This window comes from Sus scrofa, chromosome 13 (genome assembly GCF_054392235.1).
Source record: "Sus scrofa isolate SSC_HxYL_T2T_F1_AM1 chromosome 13, Sscrofa_HxYL_maternal_Yorkshire_Landrace_v2.0, whole genome shotgun sequence".
NCBI classification, from domain to species: Eukaryota; Metazoa; Chordata; class Mammalia; order Artiodactyla; family Suidae; genus Sus; species Sus scrofa.
In genome coordinates, this window is record NC_139395.1 from 199372023 (window position 1) to 199394928 (window position 22906).

Here is a 22906-nt window from a genome sequence, read left to right on the forward strand (position 1 = left end):
TTTTAGATCTATAACTAGAATCTATTTGTGCTATGGTCCAACAGTGTTTTTGAAATTTAAATATTGAGATAACTCAGTGTGAATGGAGGAAAATAAGGTTGTTATTTACTGAGTTGGATGGAGAATGGGATTGTTCAGGTAATCATTTATTTATTTTTTTAACAGAAAACCTCCCAAACAGTATGCATATAATAATCTCTAGACTAAAAGAATTAAAGTTGTATATGCATGTGCCAAAGCAAAGAAAATTTAGGGTTTTTCTAATGAACAAAAACTATTTATGGTCTATCAGAGCTGCCTGAGGAAATACATCCAATTAATAATCACTACCTTTTATTTTGCATAATTTATGTTGTTGGAGCCAATAGAAAGCATGCTAAAAATATAGGGTAGAAGTATGTTACTTTTTTATTTAATGTGTTTCCACTTACTCTAATGTTTGAAAATACTCATTACCCTCTAATAACTATAATTCATGTTTGCTTTTCCAGTCTTCTTTTTGTCCTTCAAGAATGTGTCTTTGGAAGAAGACAGTAATTGTACAAATATTTGGCTTGAATGCTCTTCTTCTTATGTTGAGAGAGTCCCTATAGGGAGAGTGAGTTAGAACTGAGATTGTACCTGATACATAGATCTTAGGGCATACTTCTGATGGTAATAAGGAAGTCACAAAAAGAAAGATCTATTTAATTTTTTCTTTAGCCATCCACAAGATCAGAAAAAAATCTGTTTCAGGTTCACTCTGAAGTTTATTTCCATGGATTATTTAATTTTATCCTCAAATATTTCATTTATAAGCTCTCCTATAACTAATATAGAAAGCATGCTATTAGATATAGAGAAAATACATTTTCTGTTTTGTGTTCATTCAACTTCACTGAAACTTCTTTAACATTAGATTTTAAAATGTCTTACTCTATTAGTTGAGGATAATATATTTAAATAGCACCTACAAATTTTATATTTACTACTACTAGATTGATTTGCACTTTTTTCCACATCACCTCACAGAGATTTTTTTTCCACATCACCTCACATTAAATGAATGTGCTGGGATACATATTCCTTTCAAGAGAACTGAAATTATGTGTATGTGATGACACACACAAAATAATGCTCATTATTATTCATAGTGTAATCATTTTACATATTGGTAAGTATTTCTTAATTCTTTCAATTTTGCTTCTGGCTGTGAATAGCTGGCTTTTGTTCAGTTATATTCTGTGCAATTCCCAGATAGATATTTTTTCAGGAAGTGGGGATTTCTGTTCATGCTGATAACCTTGCACTAAGCACTGTGAAGAATAGAGTCCATGGGTAGGAAACAGCAAAAGTTTGATATAATTTCATAGAAAAGTATTGTGATAAAAAGCAGAAAGTTATCAACATGATGAGCTGCCCAGATGGTTTTTAGGGGGTGGAAGAAAGAGTAATAAAGGACAGAAAGCACTGAGAACAGCAAAAATGTCTTATGGTTACAAGTCTAAAGACAAAAAGGAATGTCTATAAAGAGGAATTTCTATAAATTCTCACATAAATATATAAACGCATACACACACACACCCCATCACACCACACATTGCCTAAAATTACTCCATTGTTGCATTTGGATCTGGACTCTGGGCCATTGAATCCTTAACAGATTTGATACTTCAACCCTATGTGTTTTCAACAGTAATCAAACACCTTGATGAAGTAACACCGTTTCCTTTGTACTGACCTAAAAACCTAGGAAAGTTTCAAATTAAATATTAATATAACAGTCTACAAGTCACACTCATGTTCTCATAGATCTGTGAAAATTTAGAAATTTTCTGTGAATATTTCTTTGAAAGTGCTTATAATATTTACCAAAATTTAAGATTAGATAGGCGTTCCTATTGTGGCTCAGCAGTTAACGAACCAGACTAGCACCTATGGGGACGCGGGTTCAATCCCTGGCCTTGCGCAATGGGTTAAGGATCGGATATTGCCTTGAGCTGTGGTGTAGGTCACAGAAGTGTCTCTGATCTGGTATTGCTGTGGCTGTGTTGTAGGCTGGTGGCTACAGCTCCAATGGGACCCCTAGCCTGGAAACCTCGTGTCACGGGTGCAGTCCTAAAATGTCAAAAAGACCAAAAAAAAAAAAAAATTATAGATGCTTGCCCTCTAAATTAAATTGAATAATTATTTTCATATTTGTGATTTATAGTATAAACACATGAGAACTTGTAAAATTAGCATATTACCATATTTAAGAGAACTTGCATTTACTGAATGGATATTTAGTTGATTACGCTGAAATTAGTTATTTGATTGCTTGACAAGGATTAATCTGTCAGGTCCTAGCACTGAAAGGATTTTAAGAATATTAAATTCATTAAATTTAGAGTACAATTTAAATTAGCTGAAGAAGCATATAAATTACGTTTATTCATAATTTAGATTTTTTTCATTGGGGGTTGATCTTTGAAATTGATTAACTGCTGAAACCAGGAAAGACTAGATTTATTTTTTGTTTTAATATTTTTAATATTTTTTGTTTTAATATTTTAATTCCATAAACTAATATTAATGTAAACACCCAAACAAAAGAAGGAGGTTTCTTTTTGAGCTTATGAATTATTCTAAGATTTACTGAGATGATGGTGACACATATCTGTGAATATACCTTAAAGCTTTAATTTTGTACTTTAAGTGTGTGGAATATGAATTTTAGCTCAATAAAGCTGCTAAACAAAACAAGTTGACAGAGTCTTCTTTGCTCAAGATTCATCCCTCAAGTCGCTAAAATTCGTCACCTTAATATGTGATTTACAATTTTTTTTGGAGAAATCATCAATGTTAGAAATGTAGGTTATTCTCACTTCACCTATTTTAATTTGCTTAATTAAAAAAAATAAATGCTGCCTTGTATATAAATTGTGTACGTCTCTTCTTATGGTACCTTAGAATAAACTCTAAGATTTAAAGTGCTTGAAAAGTTTTTAGAATTTGCTTCAAAATTTTGAGTACTTTCCTAAATTCTTTTAGCAACTTATAATTTTATCTTAGTGAATTATAGACCACATCTTACCACTTCTAGATGCACAAAGGGTTTAAACACCAAAAACACCAAACCAAAACATTACCATTGTTTTATACAAATGTATTTGAAAGCTGGTGAGGATAACATTTTTTTCATGTATCTCTATAACAGTGTAAGTCCAAGAAGGAAAGAGAGACCATACGGTAACATAACTGGGAAATATTTAAGAAAGAATTATTAAATGTTACAGTGGATCAGAGTATAGTGAGTTTGGCTTATATGAAGTAAAGATAATTCTAAAGAACACAGGCATAGCAGATATAAGAAGAACCAGTACCCTTTGGGATGAGATAGAGCACATCCAAGGAAGACTCTGCCTCATCTCACCCCTACTCCAACCCAGGGCTGAGTCCCTGACTTTCTTAGAGAGAAAGAAAGTCATGGCAAAGTAGTTGCTATGGTGCAGTACTGACGGAACTTGCTGCAAACCTATTCTTTAGGGTTCAAGGAGACCTGTTCCCTGGCAGGCATCTCACTGGAGTCACTCTGCTACAAAACTGTCCTAAAGACTTCTGAAGATAGCTGATGGCTGCTAAGTGCTTCTGGGCACTGTGGACTGCAGGAATTAGTACTAGAAAGTATGCAAATCTGTAGGATCTGGGTACTAGTGGGTGCCATCTGCACTGCAAGAGCCAGATAAGCAGTCACACCAGAACTGGGAAGCAAAATGTTTTCTCCCTCATTGCCACTCCAACAACCACTACTGTCAAAGTTTAATGGAAGCTGGTAAATATATATATATATATATACACACACACATATGTTTATATAAAATGGTCCAGACCCATTTTCACAGAGCAGGCACAAAGGGTAAATTTGGAACTGAGTAGCAATAACAGGATAAATGGAAAAATGTTTTTACATTAAGAACTGTATACTTGTTTAGATTTAAAATGTTTCTATCAGAATATGAGTTTTGATACTAATTTTAAGACATTTTTGGGAATTCCCGTTGTGGCTCAGTGGGTTAGAAACCCGACTAGTGTCCATGAGGAAGTAGGTTCAATCCCTAGACTCACTCAGTGGGTTAAGGATCTAGCATTGCTGCAAGCTGCGGTATAGGTCGCAACTACAGCTCAGATCTGGTGTTGCTGTGGCTGTGGTGCAGGCTCCAGCTGCAGCTCTGACTCGACCCCTAGACTGGGAACTTCAATATGCCACAGGGATGGCCCTAAAGAAGAAAAGAAAACAAAAAGACATTTTGTCATAATATGTGAAAATGATTAGAGTTTGTAATTTATCTTTTTGCTTGGGTTGTACTTTGATTTTTTTTTTTTTTTTTTGCAAGAAACCCATTCATGTTTACGTAAGAAACCTATTCGTGTTTTTCTCTATGACTATACTATTAAAAACATTTCATCAAATTGGATGATTTATATATTTATCTCTATTTTTATAATAGAGATATCTATTTTTACCCTTAATATCTTTAATCCCTCCAGAAATTTTCTTATCATTTTACCTAAGAATTGCTAGTATTTGTTTAACCCCCAAGACTAGCTACATCAATGTGGGCTCTACTCTGTCCACTAACCTTCAGGGTTTAAATTTCTTGCTAGGAAAAAAGAGGCTTCCCATAGAATCTTTGAAGAGGGATCCCCAGAATCACATCAAGAGTTGAATCTGAAGAGAAAAACCAAATTACAAAAGACACTGTGATTTGTAAAGCAAACGTCCCCCCAGGAATGATTTAGTGCTTCATTCTTGAGCTGCTGAGATGCTGTGCTAGATGGTCCTCACCTGTAAGATCTATTCAGAAATTTCCTCAGCTCAAGAGAGACATCTTGGAGTTCCCATCACGGCTCTGTAATAACAAAACAACTTGTATCCATGGGAACACGGGTTCGATCTCTGGCCTTGCTCAGTGGGTTGGGACCTGGGATTGCCCTGAGCTGCGGTATAGGTCACAAATGCGGCTTGGATTATGTGTTGCTGTGGCCATGGTGCAGGCTGGCAGCTACAGCTCTGATTGGACCCCTAGCCTGGGAACCTCCATCTGCTATGGGTGTGGCCCTAACAAGAAAAAATAAATAAAATAAAATAAAATAAAATAAAATAAAATAAAATAAAATAAAATAAAATACAAGAGAGCCACCTTGCCCAGTGTCTTGCTTCTTTTCTAGAGATGCCAGTAAGCAATGATAAGCATAGTCAGCGAGATCTTTTGCTGTAACTTTAGATAATACTCGAGGGTTATCCCTGCTTTCTAACTCCCCACGTGGACAGCTGAGTCCATTACTGAGACTATTTCATTATTTAACTGGTATCTTTATCAATCTTGTTTTTTACCTTCTTTCAAAATACTGATCCTCAAAAACTTCCTGCACCTAAACCTCCATCTCAGAGTCTGCAACCTGGAGAATCTTTCTTGGCATATTTTGTATTTATTAATATTTCATTATATACTGAACACCAGGCCCATTTTCACAAGTCATACTTCATAAATAACTTTTTGATTGAAGTCATCAGTGATATGTTAACATTCTAGTCATGAGGTGTTAATCATAACATCATACTAATATTCCATGCTACTCTTTTCCCCCATTGATCTGGTTTGCTTTTATGATTGTTCCATAGGGACTCCTAGTTGCAGTCACATTTTGAAACACAACTCTCCATTCATTTAAAAAAAATGTTATTACATGTATATCATTGTAATTTCATTTTTGATACCATATAACCATTTTGGAGTCTCTGCCCACATTTCTATGGATTTGCTTATTTTTTATTCCTATTTGCCAGGTTCTGAGACATACATCTCTTTTCACTCTGGATTCCATTCCTTTCTCTATGATTATTAAGATAAGAAGTGTCTGTCTCTCTGCGGTTGTGTTTTTCTCCATTTAAGTACAAATATGCGTACAAATATATAAAGCTAATAGATATAGAGTAAGACAATTAAATTCACTGGATATTCACAGTTGATTTAAAAACATCTAAAGATTCCCTGATTCCCTGAAATAATACATGTTTGATAACACACTGAATTAGAGTGTGGGAGGGACAAATACCCTGATGAAACACTGGGGAGTTTTCAATCAACTGCTTGTGCAGACACTGCCATTACAGAAATCATCAGATGCCATTAGAAGACAATTTGACAGTTTCTTTGCTGCTTTAAAGGTAAAACTGAAACAGAGTTTGACAATAGCATTTGAAGTAAAGTTATTTCAACAACCACATTTAGGGGATGTAGAGAGCAGAGAAGTCTTTAGGACTCTCTATATTTTATTTAGAAAATACCTTGATGTGGGCACTCTCTTGTCTCAAGATCAGATGGTTTATTTTAGGACAATTCTTGACTTTATTTACTGAGAATCTAATGTACAGGTTTATTTTGTAAGAATTGACATGTGTTGAATATCTGGTCAGGACTTTTGGCAAATGCAGTCTTAGAAGAAACTGACCAGTACTTATCTTTTCCAAACACTTGTTACCTTATCTTCTTCTAATAAAATAGAATACATCCAAAATAAATAACAAAAAATTTTAAGTTTATGATTGTTCCATCAATTAGGGGCTAACATACTTATAGAAACATTGGTAAATTACACCAATATTTCCTAAACTTAAGTTCCTTTAAAATGTCGATCAGGGAATCAGAGTAAGATTAAAAATAGCTTAATTTATAAATCTCAGAATCTATGCATAATATCCCAGCACAACAGAACATGTTTTGTTCACGAAGTCTCATGGTTATTTTTTGTTTGTTAGTTTGTTTCCAGGAAATTGGTCCTTTGAAAAGTTGAAGAGTCCATCACAGAATTTCTGCTATTTTAAATTCATGAATATCATGTTATTTGAGAAAATATAACCAAAGAGAAACTCCCTTGATATGAGGCTACATATTGTAGAGGCTGAAAACTCTGTAATAAGTCAGAGATCAAGATTATGTTCCACTCACACTTTTTCTTAAACTAACCAGGTCAACTTAAGCAAGAGGTTTTTTCCCAAACTTTTTTTTTTTTTTTGCATGTAGAAAATGAGCTAAAATCAATGGGTCGTAAGGTCTCTTCACACTAATTTTAACTATTTCTAAAAACATCCTTGATACCTTTTAAATTGATGTCCAAGATAATGACTACAAGAAAAGGGTGTTGGTGCTTTGCTTCTATGTGTATTAGTTAAACCAAACAGAAAATGCACTGGACTGTTACAATTGATATGTCTTAAGTTTCTGTCTGTGTTTTTCTTGTAACATAATGCATTAGAATTCAATATAATACCATTCAATTTATCAAAATTGAACTCTCATTTTTAGCTTTCAAAAACACAGATTAAGAAATCAGCATCTCAGACTACATCAAATTAAAAAGCTTCTTCTCACAGACTTGTGGTTGCCAAGGCAGAGAGGGAGGGAGTGGGATGGACTAGGAATCTGGGGTTAATAGATGCAAACTATGCATTAGGAATGGATAAGCAATGAGATCCTGCTGTATAGTACTAGGAATTATATCTGGTCACTTGTGATGGAGCATGATAGAGGATAATGTGAGAAAAAGAATGTGTGTGTGTGTGTGTGTGTGTGTGTGTGTGTGTGTGTGAGTGACTGGGTCACTTTGCTGTATAGTAGAAAATTGGCTGAACACTGTAAACCAACTATAATGGAAAAAATAAAAATCATTAAAAATAAAAAGCTTCTTCTCAACAAAGGAAACTATCAACAAAAAGAAAAGGCAACCTACAGAATGGGAGAATGTATCTGCATGCCACTTATACGAGAAGGAATTAACATCCAAAATATATAAGGGACTCATACAACTCACTAGCAAAAAACAAAGAAAAAAAATTACCCAATCAAAAATAGGTAAAGAACCTCAATAGCTATTTTCCAAAGAAGACTAGTGGCCAATGTGGAAATGTCATCAACATCACTAATCATCAGGGGAACGCACATCAAAACCACAATGAGCTATCATCTCACATCTGTTAGAATGGCTACTATCAAAAAGTAAAGGGATGGAACTTCCCTTGGAGCACAGTGCGTTAAAGAATCTAGCATAGTCACTGCAGTTGCTCTGGTCACTGCTTGGTGTGGGTTAGATCCCTAGCCTGAGAATTTCTACACACTGTGGGTGCAGCCAGAAAAGAAAAGAGAAAAGAAAGGAAGAGAAAAGAATGGGAAAAAAAAGGATAGCAAATACTGGTGAAGATGTGAAGAAAAGGGAACTTTTGTACACTACTGGTAGGAATTTAAACTAGTACAGTCATTAAGAAAAACAGTATGGTAGTTTCTCAATTAATTAAAAATAGGACTATGATATGATCCAGCAATTCCACTTCTGGGTATATAGCCAAAGGAAATGAAATCTGTATCTCAAAGAGAGATCTGTATTCCCATACTCAGCGCAGTATTATTCAAAGCCAAGGTGTGGAAACAACATAAGAGTCCACACGCACACACACGCACACACACATATGCATATTCATGCATATATAACGGAAAAGTATTCCATTTTAAATAAGAAGGAAGTTGTATCATTTGTGACAACATGAATTGGAGCACAAGACTAAGTGAAATAAGCCAGATGGAGAAAGACAAATGCTGTATAACCTCACTCATATGTGGAATCTAAAAAAACCAAATTCATAAAAACATGTAGTAGAATGATAGTTGCCAGGGGTGAGGGGCTGGGGGAAAGAGCGAGAGGTTGGTAACTGTAACCTTTCAGTTGTAAGACAGAAAGTGTTTGAGAAGATAATGTACAATATAGTGACTACAGATGATAACTATACTATATTGTATAATTATACTACATTGCATATTCAAAATTTGATAAGAGACTAGAACTTAAGTGTTCTCACCAAAAAAAAGGTGAGAATGTGAGGTGATTGAAGGGTGTGTTAATTAACTTGAAGGAAGCAATCCTTTCACAATATATACATATATCAAACCGACATTTTGTGCACTTTAAATTTTCCATAATTTCGTCAATTACACAATAAGCTGAAAAAAAATCAGAGCCTCAAAAATATAGGTTTTAGAAAGTTCTCTATTCTCACAAAGACTTCTGGGAACAGTTGTGTTTAACTATCAGGTTGATATTCTTACATATTTTATAGCTGTAATTTATAGCCACTTGGCATACAGCAAAAGTGAAGCTGTAACATGAAATTTTACAATAAAAATTCATATTTTATGCTACAAAACAATGACTTAATCTAACAATATTTTGTGTTACCAACAAGCATTAGAATCTCCGGGGTAATTATTTAGAAATAAATATACCTGTGATCTTTTCCCCAAAGACTCCAATTTAGCTTGCAGTTTCCCTAGCAATTATGAGCTACTCCATCAGTTGTGAAGACTGGCTCTTCTAATATGAAGATCCTATGTCTGTAAGTGAATAATTTTTCCTTTAATGTAATTTTCTGATTTTTAGTTATACTGAGCATCACCCATCAGCTAATCATTTGAGGTTGTTAGAACTTTGTGCCTTTGCCCTGTTCCCCTCTTGGAGAGTTCTTCATGCCTTAACAAAGTTCTCCTCATCCTTAAACATACATTCCAATTACTGTTTTTTTCTGAAACCTTCCCTTGGCCTCTGGGAGGTAGAATCCTTTCTTCTTGTGCTGCAAAGTACCTTACTAACACTTCTATTATAGGTCTTAACACACTGTGCAGCAAAGATCTGTTTATAATATACCTCACTCACCAAATTATCAGTTTACAGGGCAGTGATTAAGTTGGTAAGCATATTACTAAATGGCAGCAATAAAAATCGCTTTATAAAATTGGTTAAAATAAACATTGGCAATGACATCCCAGCTGCAATAAGATCCCAGCAATTTAATGTCATGGCACTGTGATTTTCAGACAATACCTGCTTCACTTCCTTGTATTGTTTTTTGGCAGCAATAGCACTTAAAGGGCAATTTTGAGAAAACTCAGCTAATATTCTTGGTAGATATTTAACCTTATGAAAGGAAATCACTTATCCAAGACTTTAGTATTTTCATTTCAGTGACATTTAAAATGGAAATGAGTCCATTTTCTTTTCAGACTTTTTGAATATGCTTTGGTTCAAAATTAAACTCATTCAGGGAATTATTCAACTAGGATAAAATCAAAATATAAGGAAATTGAAAAAGCAGACTTATTTTTCATTGTGGTTCTTATAGTTGATACATCTTATATTCTAGATTGTATCAAGCAGTAAAACATGTCAATTACTAATCAATAATTATTTGTAATACATAATGAATTGCTATTTAACTTTACTGCTGTATGCCAAAAGATAATTTAGATAATTTCAGCATATGTTTATGTCTTTAAATGTCTCAGGAAAATGAATTATTTAAAATATGTTTTAATTTTATTTATATATTTTAGTATTGATGAATAATAGCTTTTGAATCTTACCCCATTTTTTATATTATTATACTAAAAATGTAGAGGAAGGCTTTGAAAGCAATGTGAACAGAATTGATCTTTAAATAATCCATCAATACTTTTATTAAAGATTCTTTTTATTGCTTTATAATAAAGAAATAGGCTAAAGAATGAATATATTAAGATAACATTTGACAGTCTAATAGATTTAAAGTGTGGTGACTGGATTATCTTAGTTGTACCTATTTTTCCATATCTTGGGTGACTCCTAAACTCCTCAAAAAAAATATTAAATTCAAGTCCAAAAGCTGTTTGGACTTGAATCTATAATGTAGATCATAATGAGGTGATGGTAGTGGGGTTACATTACACCTTACCTAGCACATTTATGTTCTACAAATAAAACATCTGTAAATATTTTTGTCTTCTTTTATGGCTGTTCTTTCTGTATCTCCTCCCTCATCCTTGCATTAACTATTGGTCAATCATGGTTCAAAGACTGTCCCATATTTCCTATTAGTTTGCATTGAGCTCTCAGCAGGGCAACAGGACAAACACAGGCAAGCAAAAGAACAAAGCAGTGTGAATATCCCCATTGTGAGCACTTTAGAACTACCAGTGTGATAGTGCTGAATGTAAAGTTGGTAAGAGATGCGCTGTGGCACACCAGTACTTATTTTCCCCATGGATAAAATAGCTTCAAGAGCATATACAATAATGCAATACAGTAAAATAATTAGGACTTAACTAGTTTTCAGCATTTATTAATTAAAAGATATTTCCCTATAAAAAGTGTAAAAAGTAATTTAGTTTTACTAAGGGCTGTATTTAATAACCAAAGTGCAAAAGCAACTCTCAATACCTGGAGTGAGGTTTAGCATACCACTGGTAATAGAAGCTTTTCATACTTTTTGTTAGTTGACATTAACTATCAAATGACATAGGCTATTACATGGTTTTAGTGATTGAGAATTTTCAAAACGAAAATTGACTTAAACATTTACCACCTTTCTTTAAAATGATTTTTTTTTTTTAAAAGTTGTGTTTAAAGATAGTCAAACAATACATCTAGATCATTACATGGCCCTTTTTCCACACCATCCATTTATTTATGCAGTTTTTTATGTAAATCCCTCTTTAGGAATTCTTCTATAAAAATGTGTAGTTGTATGAAATGAAAAGATAATGGAGGCGAGGGATTTCATTGCTAATTTTATCCAGTAATTTCAGCTTGCATAAAACTTTCATTAGTAGTTGCCTCTCACTTGTCTCATTTGTGAATGTGGAAATGAAGATGTCAAAGGTCAGATTCCTTTCCTGGATATACAGCACTCATCACCAAGTTCAAAATAAGGGATGCAGTGATTTAAGTGCTCAAAGTTTAAAAATCTTGATATTGAAATGATATTTCTGGATTCATATACGATTCCAAGATGACATTACGGTTTTCCTGGAAATTTGCTCTGAGCCATTATAGTCCACCATGGTTCATATTCTTGGCCGCCTCTAATTAGATCAGCAATGGACACCTTTGCAAGTGTGTTCATCATCCTATTAATCGCCATGAATTTGCAATTAGGGCCAATCAGCCAGTTCATAAAGCTAGAATTATAATACATTAGCTCAGAAACCATACAGACAGGCATATTTTGCCATGTGGTTTAGAGAAGCAAAGAAATTTCTAGAAGGGAAAATAAATAAAGAGGGACAAATAAGGCAATATGGAGGAAGGAAAAAGGTCAAAGACTTTACAGTGCTTGATTCCAGTTTCTTCCTAGGTTCCGCTGTATTTCTGTTTTTGGTTTTTATAAGGTATATTTAAGTTGGCTCCACTACATATTTCAAAGGATTAAATAACATATAAGGTTTAAGAGTATCTGAATTTCTGGTTCTATTCATGTCAAAATGAGCTTCAACGTCATTTCTAAAGATAGATCTATTTTACTACTCACAGTGCATGCATTTCAGCCTACTTACATGATTCAGGTATAAGAATTAAAAAAGAAAGAAAAGAAATAACAAAGGAAAGGAAAGGAAAGAAATAGGAAAGAAAAGGGAAAAGAAAGGAAAGGGAGGGGAGGAGAGAGAGAAGGGGAGGAGAGGAGGAGAGGGGAGGGGAGGGGAAGAGAGGAGAGGAGAAGAGAGGAGAGGAGAAGAGAGGAAAGGAAAGGAAAGGAGAGGAGAGGAAAGGAAAGGAAAGGAAAGGAAAGGAAAGGAAAGGAAAGGAAAGGAAAGGAAAGGAAAAAAACAAACATAATGAACTTTGTAATCCATAAATTAGAAGTGTTCTGGAAAGAAGTAGGAAAGGAACCAGGGTGTAACCTGCGGAAGTCCTGATAAATAGATGATTCCTTGTTCTCAAGGTTTCTTCTTGTATATTTTGGTCAGTATTTAGCAAGAGAGTCAGTTAATTAATAATTATTAGCAGACTGGTTAATGCAGAGGGGTCAGAATGCAGGTCATCTCTGCCCTGTGTGAAGTCAGTAAACCCTTGAGCAACAGTCACAAACACATGTAAGAAGGGTTTACAATAATAACAAACATAAGCTCTTAACTCTTTCTCTGTGGGTGAGATCATTCTTTTTCATCTTTAAACACGTTATTTCTATCCATTTAAGGTTTCTGTGCATTAAGACTCATATCCTTGAGGAGATATCAAGCCAGATGCCAAAGCAGATTTGATCACAAGTTATGCAGATGGCGATGATTTGATTAGGAATTTGTGCACTGGGCTGTCATCTGTGATCTCTGCAGGACTTTTCTTCTTTCCTGAAGTGTAGTTTGACCAATTGTGTTGAATGATGTTTTGAAAAGTTTACTTTGATCAATAATGCCATGATGATATACAATTTTGATTTTTAAAATTCAATTTTCATTTTTCTTGTCTTCTCAACAAAATTCTTGGTCATTTTATCTATCTAAATTCCATCACAGTGTACTCCTATATAATAATATACAATCATCTAACTTGTGGCTATCTGTCACTGTAGAGGAAAACTCTTTAATGCTTACCTGCAAAGAGATGTAAAATTACACTGATGATAATGTGTATACCAATCCATTATCTAGTAGGTATTCTCAATAAGGGAATAAGGAGAAGGTGAAAATAAATTGACAAGAATAAAATGATGTATTGCACATAACAAACAAAGTATTTCCATTAGAAACGGCTTAAACTCATCGAAACTTAGTAAATTAAAAAGGCAATATGGATATCTTATTTTCATACAATTACTTCTTTATTCTTACTCTGACTGAAAAACTATAATAGCATAATCTAAGAAAGCATACTTACAATTGACTCTACAAATTAGAAAATAAATGTTCTGCAGATAGAATGTTTAGTCATTATACTGTACATTTTATAAACTTCAAAATAAAAATTTTCACTGTGAAAATTGTCATAGCTGTCTCTTGCCTTCAATCTAGTAATCTGACATTAATCATACTTTGGAATATATTCCTGGTCATGTGCCCACGTATGTTTCAAGGCAGTGTCTTCCAAAACTCATGTGGCCTCTTGGCTGCAAGAACAGTGCTCTTTACCCTCCTAAAATATCTTAGTATGTTGCAAATATCTTGGATGTTGCATTCATATAGTCTCTACAGAGAATAAGGATTCTTCCCATGTATCCTCACCAGCTATTTCATTTTATTACCACCTCACTTCACTATTAAGTTGAACCAATGAGGAAAAATCATTATTTCCTCCAAAATACCACCCTATTAAGCTTAGTAACTTATATTTTCACTGGTTCATATGGAAGTTTTAACAATACTACCCAACTGCTGAACAAATTATTTGTTGTCATTCCTGAGGGTCCAGAGCTGGCCATCTCTGTGTGGCCCTGAACCACTCTGATAAGTCTACATCTGTCTCCTGCAACATTACTGCCAAGCTTGAGTGATTTGCCTCCCTTTCCCTGTCATATGATGACAAGGAACATCTTATGAAATGTGGACTGGAAAATGGTTGTGTTAGCAGTGTACTGCTATGAATTAATTTTGCCACAAGTTTAGAAGCTTAAAATAACACCCGTTTATTATCTCACACTCTGCAGGTCCAGAGTCTGAGCTTGAGGATCCTCTGTTTCAGGATCTTAAATTTGCAATTAAAGTGCTGGCCAAGGTTTCATCTCATATGAGGTCTCAACAAGGAGAAATCTACTTCTCAATTCCTGTGTTGTTGGCATAATTCAGTTCTTTGCAGGCTACTGGACTGAGGTTCCCATTTTCTTGCTGGTTTTTTAGCTAGAGGTTATCCTCAGCATCTTGGCTTTTCAATATGGCAGCACATAATATGGCAGCTTGCTTCTCTAGGTCAACAAAGGAGAAAGAGTTTCTTCTCAATATGGGTGTTACAGTGTTAATACAACGTAACTATGTATGTGTGATCACATGCATCCTGTCACCTTTGCCATGGTTTCCTATTGAATGGAAGCCTGTCATCGGCCTGCCACATTCAAGGGGGTGGGGTGGGGTGATAACCTAATGATGTGAATACCAGAAGGAAGAAATCATAAAGTTCACCTGAGACTCTGTCTCTCACAAAGAACCTCACTCCCCAAAATCTAGCTAAAAATCTATTATTTGGCCATATCATCTTCTCCTCAAGTTTCTCATATTGTTTTTTGGACCTTGGCTTGGGTTCATTCTGTGAACCTTGGACAATTGCCTCAAGGTTCACTCACCTGACCTCTGAAATATCTTGCAACATAGGAGGATTCCAATGAGGATACTGCTGTAAAAATCTATTTATCTTTATACTAGTTATTCTTTTAGTGTATAGGTATCCGGACCTACTATGAAGACAAATTCAAACTATATTTAACTCTTCAGTTAAAACGCTTTTTTCACCATTTCGAGAACAGATGTGAACCATCTGTTTTTAATCAAAAATCCATATTAAATTACACCTTTAATTGTAGTGATAAGTAGGAAAACATCTTAAATGTAATTTGACTTGTGTATATGCCTTCTTCATTATATTTCCCTCCTTTTAGATATGTCAAAACCTCATTATCTTGAATGATGATGATGTAATGAAGTGATTAAGAATCTGTATACCACGTAAACCACAAAGAGCTATAGAAGCAAATGTGAATTACACAAGTGTGTGCTGAAAGGATCATTAAACAATTTGGTCCATTTAACATTATATGCTCATGTGACTCATATTTTGAAGAAAGAATCAATATAAAGCAGCTTTTGAATTTATTAATTATCTTCCTAAATTTATTCTATGTATCTATCTTAAGAGTTGGGACAAAAAAGTTAGCAGTTTTTATGTATCTAATCCACATAATCTTTAAGTAACTACTCAAAAGGAAAGGTAACACTTATGCATGATGTGGAAAATTTTACATTCTTTCCAATTTTTTAATGGGAAAAATCACTGGCTATGGAGGGAGAATTTACCCTAAATGATTGAAAACTTTTGTGTCAAAGAGAGAAAGTACCCTCTATTTTCAGACAGACTAGGCTAATATAGGGCTTTATCACAAAAGTTTGTACATCATTCCAAGACATGATAAAGCATGAGTCCTCTTCCCACTCGTTAGACATGATGTCAGCACAGCTTTGTAGTAACACAATTCCAGGAGATGCAAGAGAGAAGAAAGGAGAAAAGAGATTAGGCCAGCTGTGATAATCCTCCTTTTGGCAGCTGTTTGCTTCCCTCTGGTGAAAACACTGCTGTCTCTTTAATGCCACCTCTATCCTCTGGCTTCTTGGAGATATCTACAATCTCTCTCACCATCCCGACTTGAGTCCCAGACAGTCCTATCTTTCCAAATCACACCCACAGATTTCTAGCAGGGATTTACCTGTAATAGATGAAAAATTAAATTCTATCAAAATCACAGGTTTTTTCTCTTCCTTTCAATTTTTATCATGTTAACAACATAACATATTCCAAAATGATCAAAGCACTGATCTTAGAGAAAAAGAGGTTACAAGAGGTGGGTCTTTGGGACAGGAGAAGTAAAAGACTGTGTTTGGGATGCACAGCCAAGCAGGGGCCTTCTAAATTTGTTTATGTGCTCTCACATATCAAGTTAGGTTAGGAAAGACACTGCATAGAGCGTGTAGCCCAACCAAGCAGGGGGACAATGGCCAGGCTTCTCTTATAGGCAAGAAATCCAGGAGAAGAGGAACTTTGTACATTTTAGATGCCAAGGGCCAGGAACTGGACAGGCAGAAGACTTTGCACCTTAGCTTTGGCAGGGGGTGGGAGGTGGGGTAACAGTGGCATCACTTAAGGAATCTTTGCCTCACAATGCTGCTAAATTTTGGGAACAGGTGAGCTAGGCAACGTGTCCTCAGGCACAAAGACCTTAGGCATTTCAAAATTCCTCCTACAGAATGGCTAAAGGCTTGTCAAACCTGACTTCTCCGCTTGTCTGGCACAGAGAGGAGGGCTGGGATAGCTCACGAAGAGCCGGATACCACATAATTTTCTGAAAGGCCAGAAATAACAGTGCACATGGGGGGAAAAAACCCAGAAGTCAGTGCTAAAAAACACAATGAAAAGAGTGTTCACTGCATATTTATTGAGCAACTACGTGGTGGGACTCCTCTACGCACTGGGGGTGCACCAAGTCCTGACTATTCACACTCAGTTGGAAGGAGACAGAAAGCAAACAAAATAACTAAGTAAATTATGTTTTAAGTTAAGGGGGATGCATTTTCAGAAGAAAATTAGAGTAAACAAAGACAATACAAAGTGAATTTGCGTATGTGGGAAATAAGGATAGGACTGATTTTACACAGAGCAGTGGCTGTGACCTTCTAGACACAGTGACATTTTGCACACTGGTAAAGAAGGTGACAGAGTGAGAAAGGCAACTAGCTAACCTGAAGCAGAGTCTAACAGGGCAAAGCCAGCAACACTTACAAAGGTCCTGAAATGCAAATGCATCAAGTGGGGGAACAGCAAGTATAGAAGCTCTGCAGTGAGGTTCCACCTAAAAAACTGTAGAACAGCCAGGAGGCTAGTGAGGTTGGTATAGTCAGGGGGCCAGTGAGTAATATGAGATGAGGTTAGAGATACCCTTTTAAGCCACTGTTGGAACAGAGAGTTCACTGCCTGAGAAAACACTGAAGGCTTTGAGAAGATGAGTGAGATGTGGTGACTGATGTTATAACAGCATCATTCCTGCTGCTGTATAGGGTGAGTTATTTTTCTTTTTTCTTTTAACACCTTTTTAGACTTTCTATATTTTTAATATTGTACTTCTAATTAAAATTAAACTTTTTTTTTTTTTTTTTTTTTGTATGGCTGGTGCCAGAAGCTGCAACAAAAATCTCATTATTCTAGGGGAATATAATAGAAAAATCTGGTAACATTAAGGCATTATCTGTAACAGCAGCACTACTAAAAAAAATAGGGTCTATGGCAGGGTCACGAAAACATCACATAAGTTTGAAAATATACACGTGTGTGTGTGTGTGTGTGTGTGTGTGTGTGTGTGTGAGAGAGAGAGAGAGAGAGACCTGCTGGGAGATTGTGGTGGTAATTATTCAAATTATAAAAAATCTTTTGCAGAGAAGACAAGGGGTATGGATTCAACCTGCTCCCAGAAAAGGGAAAAGTTTCAGAAAAACTTGTCACATCTCTCCTACCATCTTGAAAACTACTGAATACTCCTCTAGTAGTTTTTTTTGCTTTTTTTATTGTTGTTTTTCTGTGCAGCAGATGGAAGTCACAGGCTGTGACCATAGTCCATTGTTCTTAAGCAAGATTCCTTAGAAACATTTGTGTTCCTGCCCAGAATGTAGACTATCTGTTACAACATACCAGGAATGATCAGAATGCTTATAAATTACCTATGAGAATTCTCTCTCCATCTGAAATTATTCTTGCTTGCTTTTACTGTTTCCATACTAACAAAAATAAATCTGGCACGGCACTGCTGCACATTAATTGTTAGAGTTGAATGTTTTGCCAAAGCCTCAATTTGTGTCCCAGTCAAGTTACTGTCAATGTTCTTATTTTTTCGGTGGGTAGTAAGTTCATGTGTGGGCCATTTATATAACTAAAAATAAATAAGCTAACCAATAAATAAGTAAAAGAAGGCTACATTTGGACTAATGATGACAGTATGCTGTGAATTAAAGATTAATTCTCTACAGTGTAACTGAAGTTTATTCAAGAAAAATGTGAAAACATTAAATGTTAGTGAAATCCACTTGACTGGCCTCTGTCGTTTGGTGTACTGCAACTTCTTCATCATTTTGACTAAAAGAATCTAAACAAGCTCCCAGCCAGTATTCTCCGACTTTAAAAAATGGCAAGAAAAAAAATAATTACAATAAAATTCATTTTGAAAGTCAAGTTTTTAAAAAGGCTTTGTAGTTTCATTTATTAAAATGTTTTCAAAGATGGGACATTTTTCCTGAAAAAAAATGAAAGCAGTCACTTTTTCAGTATTATACTCTCCCTGAATATGTAATATATTAGCTATATTAAATTCAGTCAGGAGTTAAGTATTAGAGCTATTCAATAAATATGAAATTGAAACCTGCCAAATAAGTTTATAAATTGTTAATTAACGTTAATTGAGTAAATTGACTCGCATTAACTGACTAAAGTAAATATGAGTTTTAGAAAGTAATAAACATTATACTTTCCCACCTCAGCTCCAATTCTATATGGGGACATTTGTAGAGTCTAATCAATTTAATTTTTTTTTTTTTTTGGTGAGAACATTTAAGATCTACTTAGCAAACTTCAATTATATAATGCAGTGCAGTTTCACAATCCTTAGTCATATTTAGAAAGTGTGTACCTTTTTCCAGCCTTTTTCTATTTCTCCTCCTCCAGCCCCCCTTGCAAACACTTCTATTCATCCATTCAGTTAGGAAAACTGCATAGATAATGACTGATGCTTTCTTCAGGAAAAGGTGGGAGATTTGGTTTATGGAGTAAATGCTGTTACATGTTATTTTGTTTACTGTATATTTATTAAAAATAAAACAAAATAGGACACATACATTTTACTTGTGGAAACCTGTACTTAAGTGTCCATTTAAATTAAACCCATGTAAAGAGGTGTAGAAGATTGGGATAAAATATTTCTTATTTCTCTCTCCACTGTTTACACAGGAGTGGACCATGTTCCAAAGACAAGCTATTTCGGTTGGCAGAGTATGGAGTTACAACCTCACAATATTCCCTACATTTGTACGTCACATCTGTTCTTCTGGAGGGAGCAACCCTCTCCAAAATCCTAGTGAACACCATACAAACATGAGCATATCTCATCCTGCTAAAATCCCTGGAATTCTTGGAGAGTAGAACATGGCTTTTCCTCTGAATCACATATACAACTCATATTTTATGTTGGTAAAATTTTACCAGGGAGAGAAAAACTCCCTCAGTAGCTTGGTTGATAGAGAAGAGAATTTCTAGAAACATACAAAAGACATACTTCATTTAGCCTTTAGTTTATTTTACAAGGTTTTACAAATGCTCTTCTCATTATTTTGTCATAGTTCCTATTTTTCTCTCTTCTGTTTCTCTTACAATGGCCAGATATTTACATCTATCTGTAGCTCTCCAGAATCAAGAGAAGAGGTGGGGGTAGAAAGAGGCAAGGGGGGAGGGAGAGAGAGGGAGAGAGATGCAGAGAGACAGAGAGCAAGAGAGAGAGGGAGAGAGAGAGAGAGAGAAAGAGAGAGAGAGATGGACTCCCTGGTGGCAGGGTAAAAGGAGAAGAGAAAGCTTTACTTGTGTGCTTATTCTTCGGTCAACCTCTGGTGTCAGACTTGATGGAACCTTCACTACCCAAAGATTTCTCCTCCAAAATCACACAGGGCCCATAAATCCTTTTTTTATAATTGGTTGTTTTTGTCAAAAGTATAAGGAAACACTTTTCTCTTTGCCATGCCCTGAAAAAAACAGTCTCTTCTTAAGAGTCAGTGAATGGTATCATCAGTTGGTTAAGAGATGCTATTCCAATGAGTCAAATAACAGTTCTCTTTTATCTCATGTTTAAGATGATTATCTGATATTCATTACCCTAATCTTTAGCCTTTTGCTGTTTAAATAACTATATTTTTCAGAGCTGTGAACAGTAAGGATGCCCTTCCTCCCTCAGTAATTCTGCCTCCTCCTGATTTCTGAAGAAGCACCCCAGAGAGATTCATTCACAGCCAAGCACTGAAGACATTTTCTAGTTACTCTCTAGCCTCAGGCCTGTTGAACTGCTGTACTTCTTCATACCTTAGATGACTGACATTGAGAATTTCATCCAATAACGTCATATATTTTCTTTTCCAGAGCACTGATAATCAGTATCTTTTATTTCTCTAATCAAAACCCTTATAAGTAGCAAACATGCAAAATTTCTTATAATCTAGAATAAGATATAAAAATTAAAAGAACTTCATATGATTTTATTGCTTCTCACTGATGTAACACACTTAAATAGGTTCTTGAGAATGGCCTAGGTATAGATGTATCCTGCTACCTCAGGGACAGTCATTAAGCTCACTATTTCCCCTGATGAAGGAAGGATCTTCACACAGCAGATGGCAATGTAGTCTTGGCTAGCAAAACAGGCTTTTTCAAAGATTCCTTCTTACCTCTTCTCCTTACATCCTTCTTACTCCTCAAATTATATATTCTCAATCAAACAACTTTTATTTAAATTTTAGTCAGGAAGTCCTAACTCAGATATTGAATACAAACAAAGCACAATTACTCTTTTCTTTGTTCTGTATTTCTAATGATCTCATGAAACTTAATTGATCTTTCTCTAGTCTTAAAATGGGTCACCTCTATTTCTGCTAGGATAGAGCATGAATTGGTTATTGTGCCCTAGACTTTGAGTTATAACTTATTTTCATGTGACACAATGTTCTGAATATTTTCCAGATAGGATTCTCCCCCTTTTTTTTTGGTCTTTTTAGGGCCTCATCATGGAGGTTCCCAGGCTAGGTAGGGGTTGAATCAGAGCTGTAGCCACCAGCCTATGCCATGACCACAGCAATGTGGGATCCAAGCCTCGTCTGTGACCTAGACCACAGCTCACAGCAATGTTGGATATTTAACCCACTGAGTGCGGCCAGGGATTGAACCTGCATCCTCATGGATACTAGTCAGACTCATTTCCACTGAGCCATGATGGGAACTCGTCCAGGTAGGATTCTTCACAACAATGTGAAAACAAGATCTTTCTATTACCTTTCATATAGGTTTAATCAATTATTTTTTTCAGTGAAGACATTAGAGACTTTCTGGCTGTTTTTAAATATTTCTAATGCAGTGTTTTTGCATAATATAATGCATATTTAAAATGCAATAACAAGGCACTTGTTTTAGAAAAAGTGTTCGAGTAGGAAAATAGAAGAAAATCCAATAATATTTAAAAATGAAGAGGCAAATCATCTATTCTGCATTTTTTTCTGAGTTCTAGGTTAAAGATTAAGACAGATACTTAAGAAAAGTTATCAATAACAAATACAACAAAACACAGTATTTTTGAGTTTAAATAGTATTCAAAGTTTCTACGTATGTCTTTTCTCAGATGGGGCTAGCTCCTAGGTTTGCCGTACAATTTACTGGCCATAATCAATGATTAAAAGGGAAGAACTGAGTGCACTCAAGTCTAAGAGGAGTCATCCAACTATAGGATAACCATTCATTAAAAATTATAGTCTGCAAGGGAGGGGCTGCTTTTGGACTTAATTTGTGCAGATGCTTATATCTCCATTGGGAGAATGGTCTTAAGCTATCATGTGTCATTAGGCATTGAGAACACTGCAAGCATATGACAGAATTCTAGGTCCTAGTTTTGCAACCAATTTGGATGAAGAACACTACCAAAGTTAAGGTTAACAAGGACAGGATCCAGGTTTTTAAAAGGAGACTGGAAACTAGTCCAGCTTGTGAGGGACCTGGCCAATGATGCAAAGTTTGGAAGAACAGAACATTTGGAAGCTTAGTCTGAAGGCATACAATGGAGTGAAAAACCATGGCCAACTTTGGAAGTGTCAGATATGATGGCCATCAAGACACGGCCATGGGTACATGTAGAATTCATTTGGATATTGTTTGAAATATCCATGAGTTTGAGCAAATGCAAGGTTTTTTGAGTTAGGAAAAATACACATTTCAGAAGCCAAGATAATGAAGCATACAATTCTGTGTTCAACCTAGAAGATTCAAATTTTAGTTAGAAGGAAAAGATTTAGCTAGTTCAAGTCTTAAGAAAAATTTTCTTTCAAGATCTTGAGCCTATTCAAAAAAGTCTCTGTACGACAATCGAGTAATATGAAAAAAAAAAACTCTGGGAGTCAGCTGCTCCAGTCTAAGACACAGTCAAAATTTCTGCTTATTATATCCCAGGTTAGATGGAAACTGCTTTCTGTGAATGAGTAAGGCTGTTCTAGCAGTGGAAAGGTTTAGAATTAAGTTTGTAAATCATTAAGAAAATAAAAATCATCTTATTTATATTTGTGAGTTACAAAACTGTGCATATTTGATATTTTGTGTTCTTGTA

At 35.1% G+C, this 22906-nt stretch overlaps 1 long non-coding RNA gene across 3 annotated transcripts in view; it reads right to left on the minus strand.

Moving 5' to 3' along the window:
- Nucleotides 1-22906, minus strand: part of LOC102164036 (uncharacterized) — a 279677-nt gene that overhangs the window by 63745 nt on the left and 193026 nt on the right. The window contains exon 3 of one of the 3 annotated variants that reach the window (XR_014823730.1): nt 13621-16225. The exons of the other annotated variants lie outside the window; for them this stretch is intronic. This is a non-coding gene — a long non-coding RNA (uncharacterized LOC102164036). Of the gene's footprint in view, nt 1-13620; nt 16226-22906 lie in introns of those variants that run through there. 3 annotated transcript variants of the gene reach the window in all.